Source organism: Barbus barbus, assembly GCF_936440315.1.
Source record: "Barbus barbus genome assembly, chromosome: 44".
In the NCBI taxonomy this organism is placed as follows: domain Eukaryota; kingdom Metazoa; phylum Chordata; class Actinopteri; order Cypriniformes; family Cyprinidae; genus Barbus; species Barbus barbus.
Genome location: NC_136722.1, coordinates 9,029,270 through 9,044,360, shown reverse-complemented (window position 1 = coordinate 9,044,360; position 15,091 = coordinate 9,029,270).

Sequence of the window (15,091 nt, the reverse complement as noted above, 5' to 3'; positions counted from 1 at the left end):
AATAAACGTTTATGCGTGGTTAGTGAAAAACTAAAATTTTTAAGTCACTGAAATAAGACCATTAAACACATACAGAACAATTGTTCACAAGACTTTTGAGAAGTGGATCTTGTAGCCTAGAATTTTTGCTTCAAAATTATGTGAAAATCATCTTGTTTATTTGCTCACAGAAAACAATACATTGATTAAAATTTTTAAAGACATGTTTTGTGATTGAAAGCCAATATGCGAGGAAATGGTAATGGCCTTGAATATTAAATGATTTTCACCTGAGAGACAAAGGGCCCTCCCCTAAAGGCTGCTAATGGCCCATCAGTGTGACTGTGACTTTGAGGCAGGTAAGAGAATGTGAGGAGATTGAAAAAATGGGTTTTTAAAATTATTTGTATTTTATTTACAACACAGTATAATCAAAACATACATAATGAAGGTCAAAAGACACATTATTGTGCACACTGATCTAACCACAGAGATGTGAACAGACTTTGAGTCATTCCTGCAAAAGATCAACAAGATTTGTTCAACAAGTGAAACAAATAAATCATACCTGATATTTACGTGTTATTTAAGTGTTTCTGCTACGTTCCATGGATTCAAGAAGAAAAAAACATTATCAGTAGTCAAGGATCTTGTTTTACCATAGAATATCAGTGTAGTTGAACATCTGATGTTGGTACAGCAGCGGAAAACAATTTGAAGAGACTGAAGAGTCTGATTCAGTAAAATACAAAAAAATAAAAATAAATGGAATGTCTCGGATCCGTTGTGTAGTGTTCTGCGCCCCCAGGTGGCCAGCCATAGGATGGGAATGGGCGAGCTCGATGATAGTCTCTGTCCTCGTACGTGGGACTACCAGCCGCTTTACCTCCTCCCCTCTCCGCTGTGCGGCACAGTACAGCAGGCCATTCTGAATAACGAAGTGTGGGGTTGGATGTGGTGGTGGTTGGACATCTTTTCCCTCAACCACCCTCACTTGCTTCCAGCAATGCTTCAGCCGATCGTCTCCGAGCTGCTCCTTCACGAAATTTCCCCCACCCCTAACCTGCTGGAACACATCATAAAAGAGGTTAGAATTTTGGGGGGGGACTCACCATCTCTGGCGCTGTCCGATGCTAGGAGGACGGGGCGCCGTCGGGGACCTCGGCTGGGTTTCTTCCTCTTCTGGCAGGGCTGGCAGGCTGTGTGACCTCGGCGAGCAGTTGTTCAAAGCGTCACCTGTCGGATAGGCACGCTCTGGGTATCACCGTGTACACATGTGATGGATAGGCGGGCTTTGGTTCCCAACCGCGGGGGAAACATGGAAGACTGGACCAGGCTTACCGCGCTGCCAGAGTCCAATAGAGCTGGATACGGTCGGCCATTGATGAAGACCTCAGTCTGGGGTGCCTCTCATTTTTGGCAGGAGCTGGGTGGTGTGAGCGCGGGGGTCCGGTAGCGGAACCCGCTCGGCAGCCGCGAAGACTCCTGGGGAAGGAGTCACCGCCTGACGAACAAACAGAGGGGGAAAAAAAAGAAAATTGGTGATTCAGTATGGTCGTGGGTGTCGGTAATTCTTCAGCAATCTGCCCGCATTCTCCACCAGTGTGGCGGGCTGAAGAATCACACGACAGGTTGCAGTGCAAGTTAAAGCCCCAGAGGGTGTGTTTATTAATAAACAGAACAAATAGTGAAGGTGCCAAATGTGTCTGGTGCTCGTCCTCGGTGCTTCGTGAACCTGTTCGCCGGCTGGCTGAGTGCGAGGGATTCGGTGTCCTGTGCTCGGGTGGCGGGCTGGTCGGTCAGTCGCTTTCTGGCGGGACAAGAGACACAACATTAGACAGCTGCCTTCTGGAGACGTTGCTCACCCGTGTGTTCTCGGGTGCGGCTTTTGTAGTCCTCTCCTCATCCGCCTCAGCTGGGACCGATCAGCCCGTGGTGATTGTGTGCAGGTAGATCTCCTCCATTGCCAGGGCGACGCTGATAGGCGCCCGGGACACGTGTCACAATATATATATATATATATATATATATATATATATATATATATATATATATATATATATAAATATATATATATATATATATATATATATCATATATAGGTTTTGTAGCCATAGACTCATGCATGCTTTGTATTATTGTAAAAAAAAGACATTTTATTTTTGAGAAACTAATTATTATTGTTTAGCACGTTATTAAAATCTATTTTTGAACAGAGTAGGCTATAAATCATAAACATGTTCTAAACATACTTAGACTCGTAGCATTCATCATGTTACAATGCACTCTCATATTACTTTTATTGTTTTATATAGAGCAAGAAAACATACTCGCGCCGTTAGAAATTTAAATACAATGAATTGCCCATCATATTCAAAATGTTTTACTGGATTTCAGACATTTTAGTCAGGAATTATAGTTTGGGGAAAACCCAACTATGATTTTGTAGTCATATAGCCATCCTGGACTTCATGTATGATTTTATAGTATAGAAGATATGATTCTGCAGTCATAGACTCACGCATGCTTTGTACTATAAAAAGAAGAACTTTGCACTATAAAAAATATATTTTATAACTGTGAACTAATTGTTATCGTTTAGTATGTTATTAAAATATATTTGTGAACAGATTATTAATAATAAACATGGTCTAAACTTTTCTTAGATGCGTAGCATTCATCGTGTTGTAGTTTGGGAAAAACCCAACTAGTAATGTGTTCATGTTTATGTCACAATAACACGCTAACTAATGCAGAAAATAAACATTACTTACTCATCCGATCGATCTTCTCTACTTGATGAACTTATTGGACCAAAAACTTTTGCATGTAATAAGCTAGATCACTGTCAATTACTTGCTGGCTGCTCTGTAAACTCTTCGTCATCAGTTAGGAAACTAGGCATACTTTTTGATAGCAATCTTTCCTTTGAAAAACATGTTTCTAGCATTTGTAAAACTGCATTTTTCCATCTTAAAAATATATCTAGATTACGACCTATGCGCTCAATGTCAAATGCAGAAACATCAATTCATGCGTTCATGACCTCAAGGCTAGATTATTGTAATGCTATATTGGCTGGTTGCTCTGCGCGTTCAATCAACAAACTCCAGCTGGTTCAAAATGCAACAGCTAGATTTCTTACTACAACCAGGAAGTATAACCATATTAGCCCGGATCTGTCAACACTGCACTGGCTCCCTATTAAGGAAAATTCACACCGCACAGACTTGGTTGGAGTTTGTTTTCACCCGACTGAACATGCTTAATCGGCATTTGTTGGGTCGTGGAATGTCTGAGCAGTGTGAAAGGGTTTTTCAACAAACTACAACAAACTCTGACATGGCCACAAACTGTTTCCACGACGATGCGCATATTTCACATAAAGCGTGCTCCACCCACGGCCTCTTTCATTTTATTCGCCATCTTTTCAGGTGAAGAATGACACACAAAGACATTAATAACAGTACAATTTTGATTGTGGTTACAGGATCATCAGTCCCCAATTCGTCCCCAATCACACTTATACCATCTACATCAGACGCGATAGAGGTTCTGTTGATTACAATCAGTGATGCTGTCTACATTGGATGCGGCGCAATGCGACAACTGTCGCGTCCGGTGTAGACACGGTGTCACTTGACTCTCTGTGACTCAAAGTTCGTTGGGGCAGTGTGAACATGACAGTTATTTTTAATAAAATTCTAAATCCAACAGCCAACTTAAGCCAACTTGTTTGTTGGTGTTTGTTGGCGTTTGTCTGTGAGGTATGAATTGGCCTTTAAACATCGTATACATTTTAACATCTTGCTAATTACCTATAAGGCCCTGAATGGTTCGGCACCTCAGTATTTGAGTGAGCTCTTATCACACTATAGTCCTTCACATCCACTGCAATCTCAAAGCTCTGGCTATTTGATAACTCCTAGAATATCAAAATCAACTGCGGGGGGGAACTAAATTTTCCTATTTAGTGCGCAAACTCTGGAAAAAATCGGCCTAACACTGTTCGGGAAGCAGACATACTCTGTCAGTTTAAATCTAGATTAAAGACCCATCTCTTTAACCTGGCGCACACATAACACACTAATACGCTTCTAATATTCAAATCCGTTAAAGGATTGTTAGGCTGCGTTAATTAGGTCAACCGGAACCGGAAACACTTCTCATAACACACAATGTACTTATTACATCGTAAGAAGATTGACATCTACGCTAATATTAGTCTGTTTCTTTCTTATTCCGAGGTCACCTGATCCAGTCCGTATCCAGCCCAAATGGTAACTGAAGTCACCAGATCCGCTCCGTATCCAGAACAGATGGTGGATCAGCACCTAGAGACGACTTCTACAGCCCTGAACGTCAGCGGAGACCAGGACACCTAGATGAGCCCCAGAGACAGATCCCCAGTGAGGACCCCATCACCTAGACAGCCATTGGGAAAAGACCACTGGAACCAGTTGAGCCCTTACAATCTGACTTTGCTGCAGTTGGAACAAACTGCTGGTTCGTCTGGCCAGAGGAGAATTGGCCCCCCTGACTGAGCCTGGTTTCTCCCAAGGTTTTTGTCTCCATTCTGTCACCGATGACGTTTTGGTTCCTTGCCACTGTCGCCTCTGGCTTGCTTAGTTGGGGACACTTCATTTCCAGCGATATCGTCGACCTGATTGCACAGATACTATTTAAACTGAACTGAGCTGGGCGATGCCATCACTGAATTAAATAATGAAACGCCTTTAACTGAATATTGAGTGTTTAATCTTGTCATTTTACATTACTGACACACTATTTTCCTATTTTGATACTGTGCAGTTGTTTTGACACGATTTGTATTGTTAAAAGCGCTATATAAATAAAGGTGACTTGACTTAACTTAACTGTTCGGGAAGCAGACACACACCGTCAGTTTAAATCTAGATTAAAGACCCATCTCTTTAACCTGGCTTACACATAATACACTATTGCATTTCTATATTATCCGTTAAAGGATTGTTAGGCTGCATTAATTAGGCCAACCGGAACACTTACCATAATGTACTTGTTACATCGTTAGAAGAATGGCATCTACGCTAATATTAGTCTGTTTCTTTCTTATTCCAAGGTCACCGTAGCCACCCAGATCCAGATTGTATCCAGATCAGATGGTCACTGCAGCCACCCGGATCCAGTCCGTAACCAGATCAGATGGTGGATTAGCACCTAGAGATGACCTCAACATCCCTGAATGTCAACGGAGACCAGGACAATTAGATGAGCACCAAAGACTGATCCTCAGTGAAGACCCTGTCTCCTAGACGGCCATCGGGACAAGACCACAGGAACCAGATGAGTACTTTGCACAATCTGACTCTGCTGCAGCCTAGATTTAAACTGCTGATGATTTTGTCTGGCCAGAGGAGAATGACACTATTTCGACACACTATTTCCCTGTCTAAATACTGTAAAGCTGCTGTAAAGCCACCCAGCTTTATATCAAGCTGATGTAAAGCTGCTTTGACACAATTTACATTGTTAAAAGCACTATACAAATAATAGTGACTTGACTTGACCTGGGGTCTGTTCTTCGGATGTCGGTAACTCCGTTAGCTGGATTTAATTGTTGACGATTTCGCTTGATCTTGGATCATTTGGTTCTTTCGAAGCTCATCCCGGAATTGCTGTCGTAGCAACAGGTCCGTAAGCTTAAACCTGCTCGGGAGCAGCTTATTTCAATTAAACAGGATTAGATTCCATCTTTTTAAGCAGAATTGATGCTTAAAATATGTCCCAGCCACCGCTACTTTATGACAAGAGTACCCTACTGGTCCAGGGACAATAAAATAATAATAATTAAAAAATGTATATGAAAATATTGTTGTGTAGTCTATAATACTATAGACACAGCCAGTTATACTCATTTAAATATTCATTAGTGATGAAATAATTACTTTATAATTGTATTGGAGGCTTACACACATGCCATACAGTTAATCTGAGCTGTGCATTCATTTGAGTGGTTACAGATATTATGGGAGTGGCTTGATGGAGTGCAGGAGATGCAGATAACTTGATCTCTAAGAAACTTTAATTAATGCTGTCACATAAGTAATCTGCTTCAAAGATAAAATTAAATGAATTGCTAATTACAACATTGAAATAAAAATGTAAAGCCTGTACAAATACTAGAAATCATGAATATAAATAATTAGGAATCAAATAAAAAAAAAAAAAAAAAGGTCCAGAAATTTGTCAAGTTTTTCGTCAGGTGTCTTTTTTAATTATATGATGTCATTACGTTGCTGTCTTGCCGCCAGACAATTGCTGCATTACTGATTGTGGTTTCGAGTATCGATACAGCTGCCCTTTTCGGGGAACATGAGAACACACGCCGTAATCTCAGATGTAATAAGCGACGTACGAAAGAACGGGCCCATGGAGCAGTGGCAGAGCTGGAAGGGCAGGGAGCCAGGGCAGAGCCAAAGACCCCACAGCAGAGCAGGGAGCCCTGACAGAGTAGGCAGAGCAGAAATCCATGGCAGTGCAGGCAGAGCAGGGAGCCATGGCGGAGCAGGCAGAGCAAGATGGCCAGGTGGTGCCAGCAGAGCAGGGAGCCATGGTGGGGCAGGCAGAGCTGGACGGCCGGTTGGTGCCGGCAGAGCAGGAATCTATGGTGGGGCAGAGACATGGACAGACCACTTGACTGTGACAGAACAGGCAGAGTTCTTGAGCAGCTTCCTTGGCCTTGACAGGACAGACAGTGAGTTCATGAACGGCTTCCTTGGCCATGACATGACAAGCAGTGAGTTCAAAAGTGGGCGCCACCACCAGCCCAAGCTCCGCGTCCGCAATGCCCCCCCCCAAAACAAAATCCTTTGGGGAATTCTTGGTGATAGCCGTGACATGGCGAGACTCAGGCATGTCGCCCATCTCTTTGATGAGACTCAGGCGTGGCGGTTATCTTGGCTGGGGCGTGGCAGACATGAAGTTAGCAGGCCCTAGAGTTGCAAGCATGACGTTAGCAGACTCTGCAGGCTGTGGTTTGGCAGACATGAAATGAAGAGGCCTTGGCATAGCAGACGTGACATGAGCAGGCGTTGGAGTAGCTGGCTTGGCAGGCATGATGTTAACAGGCCCTGGCATGGCAGACATGATGTGAGCAGACTTTGGCTTGGTAGTCATGACGTGAGCAGACTCTGGCTTGGCAGGCATGATGTGAGTAGACTCTGGCTTGGCAGGCACGACGTGAGCAGAATCTGGCTTGGCAGGCATGACGTGAGCAGGCCCTGGGGTAGCAGGCGTGACGTGAGTAGGCCTTGGAGTAGCAGACATGATGTTAGCAGGCTTTGGTGTAGCAGACATGACGTTAGAAGAGGCTGGAGTAGCAGACATGGCGTGAGCAGGCATTACATGATGTGACTCTGGCATGGGGATTACTGCAGGATCGTGAGGTCCCTCATCCACAATTCCCACAGTAAAAGCAGAGCCACTTAATAACAAGGGAATGTCTATGTATTTTTCAAGAGTCCAGTGTGGGGTACATGATGGCATTAAACATGAGATCTCATTAAATAGGCCAAAACGAAAAATGTCTTTAAGTGCCGTATCATTAAATCCTACTAAATAACAAAGTCTACAAAACTCCTCCACATAATCCTCGATAGGCTGGTCTCCCTGGCGAAGGCAATGAGTAGATAGTGCACACGAGTTCCTGCACAGGGAAAGACTGTGGCTCAGTAAACACTGGGACAATTGATCAATCAATTTGTAAAACGTCACCATTGGTATTTTTCAACAACAAGCAGGGCCGTTATATGTTGATATTATTTTTATGCTATTTAAGTTAATTTAGCCCTATAATATGAAATGTACATATTATATTACAAATCCAGTCAGCATCAATGCTCCCTGTTGTGCAATGGATTGTGGAATGGATTTGTGCCAAAAAAAGGTTGCAACTTCTGTTTCACCACAAATTTTATTAACTGATATTGATACATTGTAGAAGATTTAAAAGACATCATTTAATTTTTTGAACTTAAAATTTACTTTTCTTTCTCCATCAGGGTGTGGCCAAAGGTTTCATTGGTGCTTTGTCATTGTTGCAAGATTTCAGATGCAACCCAGTCAGTTCTTCCAAGACACCAAACACTGGCTCGTGACCAGACCGCTCTACTGCAACTACATACGGTGTGTACTTTCAAGATTAGGAGTTTATTGTTTTCCTTCCAGGTAATATGTGTAAATGTTTAGAGTTTTTAATACAATTATTATGTGCTTTATGGTTCTGAGTGGCATCTGGGCTAATATTAGTCTGTTTCATTCTTATTCCGAGGTGAATGCAGCCACCCAGTCCTTATCCAGATCAGATAGTCACTGCAGTCATCCAGATCCAGTCTGTATCCAGATCAGATGGTGTATCAGCACCTAGAGATGACCTCGACAGCCCTGAATGTCAGTGGAGACCATGTCAGCTAAATAAGCTCCAGAGACAGATCGCCTGCAAAGACGCCGTCAGCCATCGGGACAAGATCACGAGAACCAGACAAGTCCTCTGCTCAATCTGACCTGTGTTGCAGCCTAGAATTAAACCACGCCATGCTGGTTTCCCTTGTTGCTCCCAAGGTTTTCTACTCAATTTCTGTCACCGATGGAGTTTTGGGTAATCGCTGTCACCTTTGGCTTGCTTATTTGGGGACATTTGGCTGATTGCACAGACATTATTGGAAGAGAGCTGAACTGGATGATGTTACACTGAATCACCAATGAAATGACTTTAACTGGAAAAATTTCAAATATTGCTCCATTACAAGTGAAAGTTGTAAAGACGGATTACTTAAAGCTGCAGTCCGTAACTTTTATTTTGGTTAAAAATGATCCAAAATCAATATTTGAGCAAGTACATAACCAGCCAGTGTTCAAAACTATCACCTGACTTTAGCCCAATTCACAACGGTTATCTTATAATAATGTTTTTTAATTTGAGTAGTATGGGTAGGTATTTGCGGGAACTTCTAGCATGGCACTGCATCCTTACATCACGTTTGTAAACATAAAGCAGTTGTCCTGGCATCGCATGTGAGGATCCTGCAGGTGACTTTTCTCACAGCAGCTAGAATAATTAAATGTCAAAAAATAATTTTGATGGCAGATTGTAATCCAGAAAGGATTATATGAAACACGTGAATGAAATTAAATTATTAAATTAAATTCCAGTTGTAAATGTGCTTCTGATTACAGATAGCCTGGGATTACACAAGATTTGTATTTTAAAAAGAAACAGTTCAAAGGGAGCATAGTTTGCTTTTTGGGTTAAAATAATTTCTTGGTATGAAATTCGAATGGTATGACAATTAGATATTAGACTGTACAGAAATTGAAATCTACATGCTAATACATACTATACTCATAGTCACGTAATGCTGATGTTTTTAACATTAATAATTTGAGAATAAAGTATAACAATAATAATAATTTGCACGGTTTGATGTGATATGAGCTAACCAAGCTTTAGATTAAATCACTATTAGTAGCGCAATTTATTGTAATGCTTTTTTCCTCAATTGGTCAGAACAAGCGTGGCAGACGTTTTACTTACTTGTCCAGATGACAATATACAGTGAAATATTTGGGTCATATATTCCAAGACGTAGGCTAGAATCTGTGATTACTAAGTATAGGATTCACACCGGTGTGGTGACTGACAGCTACACACACTCTACATGGGTAGAGGGATGAGGCAAGGACTCACTGATGCAGGAGAATGGGCTTTTATTGGCAAAAATGAACAAAACATACAAACTAAAACTCACATTTGTAAACACCCTTGTCGCTGTTCTCCATCACGTTCGATGATGTTTACAAATGTGAGTATTATAAATAAAAAACACGGTTACCTGTGTTACGAAAGCCAGGCAAAGACTGTACCATCTGCGACAGCTGAGGAAATTCAGGGTCTCACCAGCAATCCTGAAAACGTTCTATTCAGGGACCATAGAAAGTGTATTGACTCAGTGCATCTCAGTGTGGTATGGAAACAGCTCCAATCAGGACTGCAAAGCACTACATATAGTTGTGCGCTTAGCTGAGCGCATCTCAGGGTCTGCTCTCCCCTCTCTGCAGGACATCTACCTCAAACGCTGCAAAAATAGAGCTGTCAAAATCATCAAGGACTCAAATCACCCTGGTAACCGTCTCTTCACTTTGCTTCCATATTTTTTATCTTTTATTTTATTTTATTATTTTATTTTTTTCTACTTTTCTTTTTCTTAATATTTGTATACTATATAATTGTACTGTCCTTGGAGCGGACCTGACCTACATTTCACTGCTGGTTATACTCTGTATAATTGTGTATAATTGTGTACGGTTGACTTCGGTACTTCCGCCTAAGTCAACCGTGACCTTTTCAACGTCATTGCGTATTACGTGACGTCACGAACGCGCATCACAGAACAGAGCAAGGCGAGCATTTGTGCTTATAAAACTTAAACTTTTTTATTTATTTTTGAAATGACCGATCGTTTCGCTAGATAAGACCCTTATTCATCGTCTGGTATCGTTTAAAGCCCTTTGAAGCTGCACTGAAACTGTCATTTTGACCTTGAACCGTTTGGGTCCCATTGAAGTTCATTATATGGAGAAATGTTTTCATGAAAAACCTTAATTTCTTTTCGACTGAAGAAAGAAAGACATGGACATCTTGGATGACATGGGGGTGAGTAAATTATCAGCAAAAGTTTTTTTAAAAGTGAACTAATCCTTTAATACGTCATAAATCACATGATAACGTCAACATGGCATGTCACATTCATACTCAACGAGATTTGGCTGTAGAGTATGTACTCTTTTAGCACTCGTTAAGTAAGTACTTATTGAAATTAAGTACCTACTCATTGAGTAGGCGGTTTCAGACACAGCCAATGGCAACATGATGGCTACTTATAGCAAACAATACGGTCACATAACAAGAACCAACCAATGAGAGACAGGACACATGACTAAGACCATGACTAAACAATAGCAAGACACAAACAGGGACCGTGACTAAACTCCAAAATAAAAGACATGAAAACATGAACAGAAGAAAACCCAAAACAGGCGTGACAATGGGTAAAAAAAAGAAGTAGAAAAAAAAAAAGGTAGAAATATTTGCAACAACAATCCTCCACTCATTCAGATGTGCAGGACTAATTGAGTTGTTTCATTTTTATTAAGCTGTGTGAGTGTCATGCTCAGACTTGAATCACCTGACCTACATATGTCTGGTCCACTGGAGCAATCTAGAATTTAGTGCTTTTCTCCAGGGTACACAGTGAGTGATAGAGGAAAAAATATTGCTTTTTCTGCTTGGAATTTAACAATACTGACACAACAAAACTTGGCATGTAATTTATGGCCTCAAACAGTGACTTGTTCCCATTGTTCCATTAAAGGGATTACTAAGGTAACTTCCCATAATATCACTGAAGTTAATTGGAAAACTAATTAGTGATAATGGCTATAGTAAATCAATTGTTCATTACATGTACAACACCAGAGCAACCACCCAGAACACTTTAGCAACCATACAGCAATGCACTGAAAACTATCCACAACATCCCATCATTATTGTGACAACTCAATATTCTCAATTTGCTATATTTTTAGGAATATGTATAGTTTTAGCAATAAAAGTAGCCTATATACTTTTCCTAACTGACATATCAAAGGCGTTCAATCCTTGTGAACTGTTTTTAAACCAAATAGACATATTAAAAGGTCAAAGTTGAGCTTTTGTCAGTAATCTTGTGTGTGTGTCTGTGTGTGCGTGCGTGCGTGTGTGTGTGTTTGGCTGTGGTGCTGGAATGTTTAAAGCTCTTCTATTCACTTGCCTTCCGATTATACGTTTCCTGTGAGTCCATTCCTCTTGCAAATGTCAGACCACAAATCAAAAACAGGGCAGCCATAGATTTATGAGATAAAGTAACGGTTCAGGTGGGCCCAGGAAGAAGGTTCCCTTGAGATGAAAATGGCTTTTTTTTTTGGAGTCTTTATTTGTCCTGCAAAATGAAAAGTGGACAATTTAAATTCAACCACCATTTGGTGGCTATGTGTTACAGAAATCTGCATTCGCCTCAAGAGTAAAAATAAAACAGTAATTATGTGTAAGAAGAAAAATTAAAATAAGAAACTGTGAAATATATAGTCTCCACTGTGGCATAAATTCATAATTTTGACCAATTAAATATAATCTAAATATGATAAAACTGGAGTAAAAGCACATGGAGCAGGCACACAATGGCTACTAACTGACTTGTAATGTATCGAAAATTTGGACTCTAAATAACATTCACAAAGTTACATAACTAAGTTACAGTGAAGGTCAGAGATGTGCAGAGTGAATGAAATATCTGAGCAGAACACAATTTTGCAGTTTGCAGAAAGTCATGAAAAAAACCTGAACGGTAGATCAGTCAGAATCTCAGCAGGCTGCACTTTCAGCACTGCCAGGATTTTAACTTCTAAATATCAATATCCAGAGGACAAAACAGGTAACTTCCACACACAGGTTATTTACAGATGCAGACTTGCAACAAGTGAGGATATTAGGTAAGGATGAGGTGGATGGGTAATATGTAGACTAATGCTGGGTACACTAAAAGATTTTTAAAATCTTATAAGTCGGGTTTGGAATCGAAAATATATCAACTCTGATGTGCACGGTATAGCGATTAAAATAGAGTAAATCACCTTTTGAATGTAATTTGATACTTCAAATGAAGATTTATCGATTACATTGTTACGCCAGTAAGTGGCGAAAAGGGGCTGTTAAAATGTATTTGTCTTTGAATCATACAAGAGATTCATTCAAGAACGCTGATTCATCCAGTAATGAACAGAGTGCATCTTGAGTGAGTCATTGAATCATTCATTCATAAATTAAATATGTTTAATGTTTTTTCTTCAGAATCATGAGAGAACCACAACTTCCACTGGGAATGAAAATAAATAAATTTACCCAGAATAACGCAGTTCTCTTTTGCACACAAACAGCTCTTAAAGAGTCCAGTTTTCATGTAGCCTTTTGATTTTTGTTCATGATATTCAGCTCCAATAAATGGTTTGCAAAAAAGAGACACCGGATAAATGTTTGATATAATTGTTTAATCACATTGGAATCGAAACTGGGAATCGAAAAGAATCGGAATCGACAAGCAGAATCGATAAGATTCAAACGATACCCAACCCTACTTATAAGATCTTCAAAATGTGAGAGACCACAAACATGAGGGAAAAAAATCCTAGATTTAACTGCTTTGGTCCTAGTGTGTGGTGTCCTCGGGGTTCCCCCCCAGCACACATAAGGATTTTTGATTCGCAATCGGGGCACTTCTGACGTTCTTCCGAGCAGATTCAGTCACTCTTAACATACCTCACACCACAGCAAAATCTGATAAGATAATCTTTAGAACCACCAAGATAATCGCGACATTAACTAGGATTGTAGGAAGGGGAGAAATCGGCCCAAAATCAGCCTGATTATCTTGTGGTGTGTACCCAGCATTAGGTGATGAATTAACAGTCTTTGTCTTTGCAGGGAGTAGATGGAGACCACGATGAGGATCACTATTGAGGAAGACTGAAGAAGGATCAGCAACAGGTAGGTAAAGACAGCTGAGTAGGTATGTTGCAGCACATACGTTAAGAACAAGACCAGACGATGGTGGAGTGAAGAGTGGCTGCTTAAATATAGTGAGTAAATGAGCTTGTGCAGGTGGGATAGATTACAATTCCAGAGATTGAGACCAAGTGGGTGGAGCTGAGGAATCTGGCACTGAATGACTCTGTGATAGCATCATCCATGCACACAATACAGCTCAATGTCCGTGCATTTGTGTTAACCTGTACCTGTAAGTCACGGCTCAAACCAATAGTTAGTGTCATGACCTTTTTTTTCTCTCTTTTTTAAAAATCAAAGTCAAAGTGATATTTTATTAAAGCAAAATGGGGACAAACCAATTACTAATAAATTCATAAATTATTATTATTTTAATTATTTTTTTTCGGTTTATCTGTATTAGGCAGATTTCTTATGCAATACAATTGTTGAATATCAATATTGACTTAGAATAGAAAGTTGAAATATTACATTAATTTTTATTTATTTATTTTTTTTACAATAAAAAAAAGAAGTCAAAATGGGTTAGGAAGTTGTCAGTGTCTCCACAGTGCTTTAGACAGATGGGCTCTAGTGCAGATGTTAACACACACACACACACACACCACATTTACTATCGAACAGCCCAAGTGTGGTCAAGTTGGTTTTGAGACCTGCTTTGATCTCATCTGGCTTTTATTCTCATACATGTGCAGCCATGGAAACATATCAAACATTTCTACCCCAAACCACATAAATATCACTAAAACTGATCTCTGGTCAAATCAGGGGAGTGGGGGAACAAGACCTGCAATCTCCTGAGCCACTGCCATTTCACTTAAACTTACTCCCGTGCTTAATGGTCACTTGTTCCTGCTATTTGGCTTTCATCATGTCCTTGTGGCTATCACCACTCCCTCGTTTCATTTCTTATCTTCTGCTGGAGGATCTCTCTTTCTTCAACCACATACTGTATCCAACAAGCCTTCCTTTAAAGACAAGGCTTCATTTGTGGTCGCTAAAAACTCTTTTTAAGCTCTATTTTTGATTAAACGTCCTCTTTTAGACAATTAAAGCTACCATGATACTAAATGAAAATGTTAAGCATTCAGTGGTTTCTCTGCCTACACTTATTTTGCAGTTTCTGCACTTTCCATGACTACGGTATACTTTAGTGTCCCAAAGTGTTAATGTTGTGAGAAAAATAAACTAAAACCACTATCTAACACAATATTTAACTTAGCATGAAAACTAGCTAGCTAGTCAACAAACACTGCCAACCTCAAATAAAATGAATTAAAAATAAATGGCTTGTATAATATTTTGTTGGACTATCTACAGCTGACCATTTAAAATTAAATGCATAATTGTACTATTTAAAGATCCTATTATGTACCTAATTCATGTAGAGTGTCTTTTTTAAAATATCATTTTTTAAAATATTTTTTTTTTTTAAATATCACAGTAATAAATTACAATTTAAAATATATTAAAATA